Source organism: Cervus elaphus, chromosome 21 (assembly GCF_910594005.1).
Source record: "Cervus elaphus chromosome 21, mCerEla1.1, whole genome shotgun sequence".
NCBI lineage: Eukaryota > Metazoa > Chordata > Mammalia > Artiodactyla > Cervidae > Cervus > Cervus elaphus.
In genome coordinates this window covers 21,395,721-21,409,366 of record NC_057835.1, presented here as the reverse complement: position 1 = coordinate 21,409,366, position 13,646 = coordinate 21,395,721, and the positions used below count along the sequence as shown (strand labels likewise).

General features: G+C 37.4%; 1 long non-coding RNA gene across 1 annotated transcript in view; it reads right to left on the bottom strand.

The window, feature by feature from the left end:
* Positions 1-12,033, bottom strand: part of LOC122679629 — a 30,065-nt gene extending 18,032 nt beyond the window's left edge. Inside the window, exons 1-2 of the long non-coding RNA XR_006336464.1 lie at positions 11,944-12,033; positions 7,159-7,265 (exon numbers count right to left, since the gene is read on the bottom strand). This is a non-coding gene — a long non-coding RNA (uncharacterized LOC122679629). The remainder of the gene's footprint in view (positions 1-7,158; positions 7,266-11,943) is intronic.
* Between the last annotated feature and the right edge of the window lie 1,613 nt (positions 12,034-13,646).

Genomic DNA, 13,646 nt, shown 5'->3' with positions numbered 1-13,646 from the left:
GAGTTTTAGGCCAGCTTTTTCACTCTCCTCTTTCACTTTCATCAGGAGGCTCTTTAGTTCTTCTTTGCTTTCTGCCATAACGGTGGTGTCATCCGCATATCTGAGGTTATTGATGTTTCTCCCAGCAGTCTTGACTCCAGCTTGTGTTTCATCCAGCCCAGCATTTTGCATGATGTACTCTGCATATAAGTTAAATAAGCAGGGTGACAATATACAGCCTTGACATACTCCTTTCCCGATTTGGAACCAATCTGTTGTTCCATGTCCAGTTCTAACTGTTGCTTGCTGACCTGCATACAGGTTTCTCAAGAGGCATGTCAGGTGGTCTGGTATTCCTATCTCTTTAAGAATTTTCCAGAGTTTGTTGTGATCCACACAGTCAGAGGCTCTGGCATAGTCCCCCTGACTGCATATCAGGGGAATGTAAGTCAAAACCACAATGAGATATCACCTCACCCTTAAAAAAAAGAAAAAGAAAAAACAATGTGGATGCAGAAAGAGCAGAATATTTGTACATCATTGGTGAGAAGAAAGACGGTGCAGCTGCTATGGAATACAGGATGAATGTTCCTTAAAAAATTAAAAGTAGAGTACCATATGCTCCAGCAATTTCATTTCTCGTTATTTATCCAAAAGATTGACACTAGGATCTCAAAGAGATTATCACCACTTCCATGGTTACTTGTATCATTTCTTAGTCTGTTCAGACTACTATAATAAAATACCACATACTGGACAGCTTGTAAACATAAATTTATTGCTCTCTTTATCACAGTTCATGTATTTTCTAAATTTCTTCCTCACACACAAAAGGTTTTGGCAACACTTCAAAAAATATGCACAACAGGTCAGGAAGCAACAGTTAGAACTAGACATGGAACAACAGACTGGTTCCAAATAGGAAAAGGAGTACATCAAGGCTGTATATTGTCACCCTGCTTATTTAACTTATATGCAGAGTACATCCTGAGAAACGCTGGGCTGGAGGAAGCACAAGGTGGAATCAAGATTGCTGGGAGAAATATCAATAACCTCAGATATGCAGATGACATCACCCTTATGGCAGAAAGTGAAGAAGAACTAAAGAGCCTCTTGATGAAAGTGAACGAGGAGAGTGCAAAAGTTGGCTTAAAGCTCAACATTCAGAAAACTAAGATCATGGCATCTGGTCCCATCACTTCATGACAAATAGATGGGGAGACAGTGGAAACAGTGGCTGACTTTATTTTTCTGGGCTCCAAAATAACTGCAGATGGTAATTGCAGCCATGAAATTAAAAGACGCTTACTCCTTAGAAGGAAAGTTATGACCAACCTAGACAGCATATTAAAAAGCAGAGACATTACTTTGTCAACAAAAGTCCATCTGGTCAAGGCTATGGTTTTTCCAGTAGTCATGTATGGATGTGAGAGTTGAACTAAAAAGAAAGCTGAGCACCAAAGAATTGATGTTTTTGAACTGTGGTGTTGGAGAAGACTCTTGAGAGTCCCTTGGACTGCAAGGAGATCCAACCAGTCCATCCTAAAGGAGATCAGTCCTGGGTGTTCATCAGAAGGACTGATGTTGAAGCTGAAACTCCAGTACTTTGGCCACCTGATGGGAAGAACTACTCATCTGAAAAGACCCTGATGCTGGGAAAGATTGAGGGCAGGAGGAGAAGGGGACGACAGAGGACGAGATGGTTGGATGGCATCACCAACTCAATGGACATGGGTTTGGGTGGACTCCGGGAGCTGGTGATGGACAGGGAGCCTGGCATGCTGTGGTTCATGGGGTCACAAAGAGACATGACTGAGTGACTAAACTGAACTGAACAGATGGCACCTTTCCTATTGGAACACTTTTACCGTAACCTCCACTAGGTTGTAAGTATTTTACACCAAGTACCACATCTGTTTCATTCTGCTGAAAGTGAAAGAGTTAGTCACTCACTCATATCTGACTCTTTGTGACCCCATGGACTGTAGCCAGCTAGGCAATTCTGTCCATGGAATTTCCTAGGCAGGAATATTGGAGTGGGTTACCATTTCGTTCTCCAGGGTGATCTTCCTGACCCAGGGATTCAACCCACATCTCCTGCATAGGCAGGCAATTTCTTCACCATTGAGTCACCAGGGAAGCCCCAACATTCGTATTACCCAGTCTTTTATCTACGTTTGCTGTCTTGATTGGTTCACTTCCCTGGTTCTGATCTATAACTTTATCCTCAAGTTCATTACTTCTTTCATCAGTTTGCTCTCACACATCCACTAATCTAACCTATCTTGTCATTCACAGAGAGGTCTTTCTAGCATAGACTGGTACTCCCAGCCTCTGATCCTTTGCTGTCTCAGTAATTGAACCATTCGCAATAGAAACCAGTGTACTAGAACAGAAGGAAATGGATTGCAATGCGTGACTATGTGTACCTGTGTATACACAGGTTGGTAGGCGTATGAGGAGATGACTGCAATCGGAAAACAACTTAAAGGACAGGAGTTCTTATGTGTAAGAAGACACATTCAAGGGACACCGGATTCTGAAGATGAAATCTGGGTAATTTTTCAACTTTGTTCCAAGGGTTCTATAGTGAAAAGTTGTTTCAAAAGTAATCTCAACACACTAGGAAAAGCAGAAAAGCTGAGTCACTGCACCGTTCTCATTTTTTCTTCATTAAATTTCATTTCATGTTCTTTCCTCATTCTGTATTCTGATCTTTTATTCTGTAAAAGATTTATTCTGTATTCTTATCTTACCAGCTTAGTTTCCAGTTTTATCTTTCCCAACTGATCATATTCTGCAAAGTTTCACTTTAAGCTTAACCTGACACCACATGTTTTATAGAATTTGGATGAACTCTCAAAAGAGACTAGATTTTCAACTTGCTCTAAATGGGGGTCCATTGAGACATATTAAGGAATGGATCCTAATGTAAAAGCAGTTACATGAAGACAAAATTTTGAACCTATACCACTATTTTGAGCAAAGCAGCTCCCCATAACCCAATTTATCAATTTTATCTTAAGATTTTATTTGAAGAAAGCATAGCATAGCCTAAAAAGCAAGTTTGAAAATCATTGACTGTCATTCTTCAATTTATAAATGGCATGGCAGAAAGAGAAATAGTACTTTTCCCAGTATCACAAAACTAGTTATAATATGTGGCAAATTCTAACTCCCTGGTATGGGACCTTTCCGTGATTCCTCAGCACCAGTTCCATCATTCCTAAACTGAGATTTTGGCCATATATGGTACCCAGGCATTCAACAAGAAAAATTTGAAATCTATGATCAGGTATCAATTTGAAGAATGAGGAAGATCCCATGAACAACAGAAGAGATCAAAAACAGAGCTTAAGAATTTCTGTCCAAACAAGCAGAGCTAAAGAAATGTCAAACTAAGGTATAAGAAGAAAACAGAAAAGTTATTCAAGATTCAAAGCCAAGATTAGCTTCAAGAGGGCCGTTTTATGATATGATAAAAGGGATAGGATACAAAATCCAATGAGGAACCTGGAATTCATATTCAAAATCTAAACCTACACACACCAAAAAAAAAAAAAAATTCAGGAAGAAGGATGGAAAGCAAATCTATAAAAACTTAACAGTTCAATACCAGCAACACAGCAATGTCCCATCTTTCTGACTAGGATCAAGATGAACTCTGTGCTCTAATCTTGTTTGGAAACCTAAAGCAGTGGAAATTATTCCTTTGTTAGGTAGAGAGCCAGAGAGAAATAGGATTCACCCTTGGACTGCCAGGTGGTCTGAAGGTAGGGATCTGGTCTATGCTGGATATGATAATTAGTCCCAATAGCAGAGAACATCATGTTTCCAGCAAGAGCAGAGATCATCCCTGGAGAATAATAAGTGCCTTCATTAAATCAAAACACAATAGCATTGATTTCCACATCTTGGCTCCAGTCAATGATTTTTTTACTTACACTGAGACAGGCCAACTCGCTCTCAAAATCAGTTTTGAAAAGCTGAGAAGCTGCTAATACTATCTAAAATATTCACAGCTCAGGGCTACTTCAGACAATGCCAGACTACCTGTTCCCAACGAAGGACAGTGAATAGCAGAGAATGTATGCTCACTATGGACAAGAAACACAATTTACCCAGGGCTGAATATTATTCTGCAACAATTTGGCAAAGTCATTTTCTTAAGGTGAATTAATTTCCTCAATTTTGCTTGGCTTTTATTGCCTTCTCAAAATTCAGACACATAATATCAAACAGATGGCTTGAACCAATGGATAAATAAGTCATAAAAGGGTTTTGTATACTTCATTGTTCTGGTTTATGGCAACACACAGCAATCAAGCTCTGTTGAAACCTGGATAAAATTGCTAGTTTCACTTTGTTTGAGTTCCAGATGATCTGGAAGAAATAAAACTTCTCCAGGAGCAAGTGTTCTTGGAATCCCTTCTTCATGTAATTTGCCCAAGAAATCAATTCAACCTTTCTGAGGTTTTTCCAAGCTATAGCTTTAGAAAAAAATTTAAGAGAATGATAGTTTTATCATTGTTCACACAGATCAAAAATGCTACCTGGTTAGTTAGATATCATGGAGATTATTCAAGAGATAGAGTAGGGAGTGATAAACACAATGGAGAAGTGTGTAGACACTACAAATATAGAGCTCAAACCATAAAAATATGCACTGAGAATCTATCAGTACAGGTACAGTCCTCCCAGATGGCAACAGATCACATTCAAGAAATCTTAGACAAGGAATTTTATTTCCTTATCTTTCCACTCCGAGAACTAGATTTTACATTAAAATTGTCAACCATGGTCTTTTCTTACAACTAGCTAACTGACCAGGTTCTCTACTGAGATTTTTATGAGAATAACAGAAGACTGAGACACAGAGTCAGACTATATATGAAGCTATATGAAACGACCAGTTAGATACTATAGTGAATTATCTGATATTAGGGAAATGTGATGATGATGGTAACCAGGACAGGTAATGTTCCATCTAAAGGGACAGATGATGCTTCTTTCCAGCCAATGCTGCTATGTGTGTTTTGCCAGAACTTCTAATTTGTGAAAGAGAATCTTTTCCCAGATTCAGTTAGGTTAAGATAAGATAAAATCTGATAGACAATCTTTATTCATAAACTGTCCAATATGCAACCTGAAACTTATGATGACTGAGCTCTGCGAAGCACAATGCAGAGTATCTAAATCAGAGGAAACCAGAATGGTTACCCGGTTTGACCAAGTCTCTTAACAAAGGAATCCAATTGCAGTGCAATGCAGTATCCCTAACAAACCGGTTGTTCAACCACTGCTTATACACCATGAAGGAAACTTACTGCTGAATGTATGCAATGCTTAGGTTTATACTCAAGATAATTCCTTTGAAGAACACGGACCACTATCATGGCCCCTATTCTACTCAAACCTAACGAGCTGAGACCAGAAAATTGTTGGATTCAGTCTTTGCCCTCCCTGGAAAGATATTGGGTGCTCTCTCCTGAAAAATGGTCACTAAAAGAAGTTCCCATCAAAAACTATGTAGTAAAAATATACTGCAATTTGTATGGTACATTACATATGTTATGTACACTAAATATCAAAATAGTTACTTAAATATGTTATAAATGAAATTATTTATAAAACAAACATACAGACATAGAAAAAACAAACTAGTGGGGAGGGGGATAAATTAGGAGTTTGAGATTAGCAAATACATGCTTAGACAAGCAATAAGGTCTTACTGTATAGCACACAGAACTATACTTATTATCCTGTAATAACCTATAATGAAAAGAATAAGAAAAGAATATGTATGCACTGATATAACTGGATCACTCTGCTGTACACCAGAAATGAACACAACATTGTAAATCAACTCCACTTCAATAAAAGCTTTCAAAAATTAAAAATAGTTATTTAATGCCATGCAATAGCATGAATTGTATCCTGAACAACCACGACAAAAGAGAAGTCAGTGGAAAGACTCGTAAAATTCAAATAAAATCTGTGTTTTAATTAATACTTTGTTCTATTGTTAACTCTGTATTTGAGATAAATATATCATGGTTATGTAAGATGGTCCCTGGTGACTCAGATGGTAAAGAGTCCTCCTGCAATGTAAAAGACCCAGTTTCGATCCCTGTTTCAGGAAGATCCCTGGAGGAGGGCATGTCAACCCCCTCCAATATCCTTGCCTGGAGAATTCCATGGAGAGAGAAGCCTGGTGGGCTACAGTCCACGGGGTTACATAGAGTCGGACATGACTGAGCAACTATCACTTTCATTTTAACATTAGGTGAATATGAATGAGGGTTACATGGGATTTTTGTAATATATTTGCACCTTTCCTGAAATCTAAAATGGTTCCACAATACAAAATAAAATATACATTTTTATTTATTTTTAGCTGCAAATGCCATGTGAATACAGCACTTATAATGAAAACAAAACTAGGTTGGTGTGGAAGCAAGAGTCTGCTCCAATAAGACAACCAGAGCTATTAATTGCCAACCAAATATTGGCAGCTACAAACCAATCAGGTTGGTAAATTTAAAAGACCACAGTATGGATTTAAAGCTTCACCAATCACTATCCAAAAGGTTTGTTAGGTTATTTACTTTCTTTAGTTCACCCACAAATGATGCAATGCCTATTATTTGTTAAGAACTGATGCCAGTGGTAAAGAACCCACCTGCCAAGGCAGGAGATGTAAGAGATTCGGGTTCGATCCCTCAGTTGGGAAGATTCCCCTGGAGGAGGACATGGTAACCCACTCCAGTATTTCAGCCTGGAGAATCTCATGGACAGAGGACCCTGGTGGGCTATAGTCCATAGGGTTGCAAAGAGTTGGACATGACTGAAGTGACTTAGCACTCATGGAGTTCCTGGGAGATTCTGGCTGACCTAAATAGACATAGTTCCTGCTTTCACGGAGCTAACTGTACAACTAAGGGACACAGACTTTGAACTAACAAGCATACAAGTCAATTTCTATGAAAACCAGCCCTAAATCAGCCAGACAGCCCATAGTCCAAAATAGTATGTGCACATACAAAATCTGAAAGAAAAAATTAAAATAGACTATTCTTGTCTTAATCATACTTTTTACACTGATACATAGTCCACAAGATGAGTAGGAAATTTTGAAGTGGATCATCCACTTTATCTCATGAACTTTCTTTATTTTACCTCAATTTTTTCACTACTGTGTAGTCTCAGTTCTTCAGAACAGTCATGCAACTCCACTCTCAGGATAGTTAGGGAATCTTTCCTCTTGAGCTTTCTGTTACAGGTTCCTCATAAGGGAGGGAGAAAGGGAGGGAAAAGAAGGGAAGAATGAAAAGGAAAAATGATAATATCTTTTGTATCCCACATTCAGAGCTATCTTTCCAAGTTTTGTTTTGGTATATCACTGTTATCACCTACTTTAAATTGGTTTATCCTTTCTGTATTGTACGTTATCATTATCAGCTGTTAAAAACCATTTTTGGAAAATAGAGGTTTGTTCAAATTGGAAAATAATAGAAGGTATCACCTTCTCTATTGCATGTCTCCTGGACCTGCTCTAACAAAATACCATAAACAGTATAGTTTAAATTTCATTATGTCACAGCTCTGTTAGACAGGTCTAAGTCCAAAATCAAGGGTAGGTACAGCCATTATCTCTCTGGAAGCTCTGAGAAGAATCCCTCCCTTAGCTCCTTAGCTCTAGTAGTTGCCAACAATCTTTGTTGTTCTTGGCTTGTAGCTACATCACTCCAGTTTCTGTCTCCATGTTCACATGGTCATCTCCCATCTGGGTATGTCTCTAACTCTGCATCTCTATACTCAGAACTTCTTTGTCCTTTCTTTCATATTAGGGGCCACCCTAAGCCAATATGACTTTAATTTGATTACATCTGCAAAGATTCTATTTCCAACAAGATTACATTCATAGTACAGGAAATTAGGACTTGAAAAAATCTTTTTTTTGGGGGGACACAATTCAATTCACAATATTTGCCTACTCAAATGAGTACATGACAACCATCATAGGCTTTCAATTTTCAATGCTTTCTGCTAAGAAGAAAATTTTCATTTTGGTATCATTCAACATTCATTTAACCACACTGAAAAGAGAGCTCTTATTTAGAATGTTTTGATATAGCACAGTGAAGTGAAAATTGTAGTGGACATGGAGGCAGAAAAATTGGGGTTTCTCTCTCAATTTCCTACTTACCATTCTAAGGATCATAAAATGTAAACCATATGTCAGCTGCATTAAATTTGGCCTGAACCCCAATTCTACCCCTTGTCAAAGTCCAAAGCCCTCCCCTTCACATTCATGGATTCCCAGTTGCTTAGTTCATCAGGTTTCTCTCCAAGTCAGCATCTTGGCTTCAAGCTTGTTCCTTTAGTGCTGCTCACAGCAATCTGATGGCTGTCAGGGAAAATTGTGAAAGACTTTGAAACGGGCAAAATAGTCTCTGAGTGGCCTATAACCCTTCTGGGTTATCTGTACCTTTCTGGTCTTCAAGCTATTTCATGACTCCGTAACTTGTAGGAAAATGATAGTAATACACATAAATGGTTTAAATGTGTTTCTATCCATTGAAACACAAATGCCTTTTGACCAGTGGAGATGTAATTCATAGTCCTTCTCCACTGGAAGAAGCTAGTTTTATACCTATTCATAAAATAGTTTCAGTAATCCTGGCTGATTTTATATCAATAAATGCAGGTCCTCTAAATATTCCTTCATGCTGCTTATAATATTTTATTTGTTCTCGCAACTAATGAGATATGAGATATTTGACACAAGTTTAATTTTATATAATTAATGATTTTACTTTGCTTAAAACTTCTTATTTTATATTGGAGTAGAACCAGTTAACAATGTTGTGATAGTTTAAGGTGGACAGCAAAGGGACTCAGCCATACATGTGTATCCATTCTCCCCCAAAATCCTCTCCCATCCAGGCTGCCACATAACATTGAGCAGAGTTTCCTGTGCTATATAGTAGGGCCTTGTTGGTTATCCACTTTAAATATAGTAAAGTGTACACGTCCATCCCAAACTTTCTATCTCTTGCCCACATTACTTCCCCCTCCAGAAACCATAAGTTTGTTCTCTAATTCTGTGAGTCTCTTTCTGTTTCATAAATAAATTCATCTGTATAATTTCTTTTTAGATTCCACATATAAGGGATGTCATACAATATTTCTCCTCTGTCTGACTTAGTTGATTTTACTTTTTTAAAAATTATCATTGGGACTTCCCTAGTGGGCCAGTGGTTAAGACCCCATGCTTTCACTACAGGGGGGCACAGGTTTGATCCCTGGTTGGGAAACTAAGATTTCACATACCATGCAGCATAGCCAAAACAAAAATAAAATAATCATTGAACAAGGCAAAGTTCAAGGCTTGCACTTCAAAATATATTTGCCTCAAGATTTTCAAGGATTTGGTAAGTTTCCTAAAACCTGGTAGTAGGAATTACAGGTGAGGACCTATGCTTCCATATCTCCCATACATCCCCTCCTTCTGGTTCTCTTTAACTTGAAAAATATTCCACAATCTACACAGGGTTTCACCCATATTCATACCCTGGAGGTTCAGTAACCACTAGAAATGGTCTTTAAAAAATCACACTCTCAACTAAAATAGGTCTCCCTGCAAGAATTTATAAACAGTTGATTAAAGCACAAATCTTCTTTTTTCCATCATGGAAGTTTGTACAAACTTTCTGAGCCTTAATCATTCCATAAGCCAAATAGTGCTTATCACAATAGCTCAAGCAGCACATGAGATTTAAATATGATAGTATATATTCAATAGAAAGGCACACAGCACAGAGACAGACAGAGGAGTTTCAATACATTTTAGCTGAACCTGAAACCACTTCAATAAAGTACAACTGAAATACAGAGTTGGTCTAAACATAACAGTTACAATTTTCTCAAAGGTCTCAGATAGGGATCATTCTTTAGTTGTCAATAACCCGAGTAAGAGGAGGTAATGTTCCATAGTCATCCCCAAACTCGAATAGGAACTGTTCACAAAAGGAGTTCCTTCCCTCCTGCTCTCTGCCAACCAATGCTGCACAATGCTGTTTGGTCTGAGAGAGGCACTAACTGATGATCTTTTCTATTGGCTATATACTGTTATGAAAAAAATCCCTCCTTCCATGATTCACTCTGAAATCAAGGCTTACTTATTTGCCCCCATTAAACTAAAGAGACTTCCCTGGATTGTGGGGTGTAACAGGAAGAAGGGGCCTCAGAGATTTCATACGTGAGTGACTTTGCAGTGGATTTCTATTCTGAATCCAGAATCTAGTTCTAGACAGAAGCCTACTCCTCAGGTTGAATTACACTTCTAAGTTCTATCATTTACTAACTATTCTTTCTGGGAGTCTCCTCAAATCTCACTAACTTCATCTGTAGAAGTGTACCATTATTTTTTGTTCACCTTCTACTTGCTCATCTCGCAGTGTTATCCTTAGCTAAACATTTTGTATTCGAAGTAAGACCAATATCTGGAGGTCAAGAGAAGTGCCAGGATATAGGTTATTTTATTAAAGAGCTGCAAAGAAAGGACAAGGGAGGGGGACATTTTCCAGAACCCAGAAAGAAACCTTTCCATTGGTTTGAGATCTATAACCCTTTAATGCAATTCAGGAATGCTGTCCATAGAGCTTCTTTCTTCCTGGGATCCACTTTATGATGATGTTTTGGTCTAAGATTAGCACCCAGCGAAGACCCATATTTAGCTACCTTTTCACAACCAGTTAACTCTTAACCAAATGTTACTCATTTGGTTTATATACATACATATAACCAAATGAGTAGTATTTGGTTATATGTATATAAAAGAAGAGGAAAGATTAAATATTCAGGAAAGTGCATATAAGCATATTTTGAGAAAAGTAATGTTAAAAGCAGAGACTTTGTGGCCAAGCTAATACTTGGAGTTAATCACAGACCTTTTACTAATTAATGTTTGATGATGGAAATTTATATAAATCTCTAAATCTTAATTTACTTATCTGTAAAATGATGCAATGGATTCTATCTATAAAATTTTTGTACAAAGGATATTATTTAAATATCATCTCCATAGAAATTTAATTCCCAGGCCAACTAGATACTTACTTTCACACAGCACCTTATTGTTTCCTTCATAGTAATTTGAATTCAAAATTCTATACTTATATTTGCATGTATGTACCTATGCATATATTTTTGCTAATTTGATTATTTATTTGTTTACACATGAATATTACTTAGGTCTTCCATTAAACTATAAGCTCTATTTGAGAATTGATTTTGATTTTGCTCATCTCTCTGTTCCTAGAATTACATACATTGTGGATGCTCTGCAAACCTTTATATAATTAATAATTTAGTTCTTTTTATGAACATTAGTTTAAAGGTTTAAAAAGCATGTAGTACTATCATCAGAGTTCAAGTATAATATAAACAGTAAAATTATGAACTCTTCAACAGAGAGTAAGCTATTTTGTAAAGAAAAACTAAGAGAAGTTTCAAGCAGAAACAAAATAAATAATCATGTTTCAGGGTTGCCATAGCAAAATGTTCTGCCCTAAATTGAAGTTTGGACTCATTTAATAAAAATCATGTAGGCTTCTGACCATGAGTTAAAAACTATTGATAAGCAAAGGTAAAGCCAGCCAAAACCCCCCAAATAAGTTCACATCTGCCAAGAAGAGGGAACATGAAGACAAAATGACCATAAAGTCATTTTCTGACTTAGCTTCTGACCAAGACACTCAGCTTTTAGATTTGAAGATGGCTTCTCATTACCTCCAGACTGAAAATTCAAGGGTTTCCAACAAAACATGGGAGGAACATTAAAGGAGCCATCAGTGAAATATACAACAGGCAAAAAAATGGAATAGAGATACCCACCCTTGGCCTCCCTCCCCTGAAAACAGTTCCTACCCCAACCATAGGCTTAAATCACTCACTTACCAATAGAGAAGAAAGATTAGAAGTGGGAAAATCGCTCAGGCCTTGACAGAGAGGGGCCGTGCTTCACATCAGTTTCCTGGTCCCTTGGGATGTCCAGGCACTGGAATACAGTAATTGTTATCTCTCTCATTTAATTCTCATAGCAACCACTGAGTAAGGAGGAGGGAAAATGACTCAGATAGAGATTTAAGTGGGGCCATAAGGCTATTAGTTATCGAGGTCAGAGTTAACACTCAAGAAAATCCAGTTCTCTTATTTTTTCCCCTAAACAAAAACAACTTACACAGTCACTCTGACCTCTATCCTACCTCTTGACTCATTAAGTGCAGAGTTCTAACAATTTGTGTAGAGAGTTCTTGTCAAGCGGCTTGAAAGTCTTATAAACAAAGGAAAGCTGGAGAAGTAGAGGTACATTTGCCTCATCACTCCTGCAAACCGTGGTGCCCAGGAGAAGAATGATGATGTGGGATTTAGAAAGTAGCTTTCTTCCCTGAGAGTGAAAAGAACCACTGTGTTGTTCAGAAGAGAAAAAAAAAAATCATCAGGAATCTCTGACTTCATGGTCTGGCCCATATTTTTGTTCTCTAATTTTGATCATCACTCTTGTCAAATGGTACTTGATAACTCATATCTTTCAAAATATTTCTTAAAGGATCCAGCTTATTCCAAAGTAAAAGATACATAAAACAAGCAAAAAATTTTCATTTACACACCTTAGTTCTTGTCATAAATTGATGTGCTTCCATTTTAACTATTCACTCATTTTACTTCATCTTGAGAGCATAGGCTAGGACAGCAAGAGGGACCAAGTAACAGAGCAGAAGGATTAAGTCTTGATTCTTGGACTCAAGTTTGTCCAAGGCACCACTGAATTTATTTTACATTGATGATTCCTTTCTTCCTCACTAGCCACATCCAGTCAATCCTGAAGCCCTGTTGATACAGTTCATTTATATTTCTTGAATCTACCACTTATCTTTTGCAGCCCCTTAATACCACAATCATCCCTTACAGGGATTATCCTGGTATTTTCCTTGCTTTAAATCTCACTACTCTTTCCTTCCTCATCTAGTCTCTACTCAGCAGCCAACATGCAAACCTGATCCTACACTTCTCATCATCCTCTTCCTTAAAATCTTTCAGTATTTTACATTTATCCCTGAAATTAAATGGTGTTGGGTAGGGAAATTGGGGGGATTATTCAAGTAAGTATTTGTAATCGGAATAAAGAAACTATAAAAATTTCAAGTGCTTGCAATTTCCCTAACGTCACACTTCCAACTTTAAAATGGAAGAGCCTCTGAGACGCTGTATCTATCTTGAAAACAAATGACCTGAGTTTTTTGTGATGTTAGTGGTAAAAATGGGGATGACAGGCTAAGGGTTTATTCTGGAATGCACAGAGAATAACTACCTGGAGCGAAAGGGGTAAGAAATTAAACGAGACAAAAAAAAAAAAAAAAGGAATGCACAGGTTAGGTGAATGTGTTTTGGCAAGTTTGAAAGAAGCACCTAGAGGACTGTGGGATACTGTTGTGTTTATAGAAAATGGAAGGATATGAGGTAAAGAATTTTGCTGTTCATTATTAATACAACCCTCACTATTGATGGTCTTCATAGTGTAAATTATGGTGAAGGTATATATTGCATTTTGGTTTTTTTTTTTTAAATATGGAACGAATGTATCTTAGAATTCCACAGCA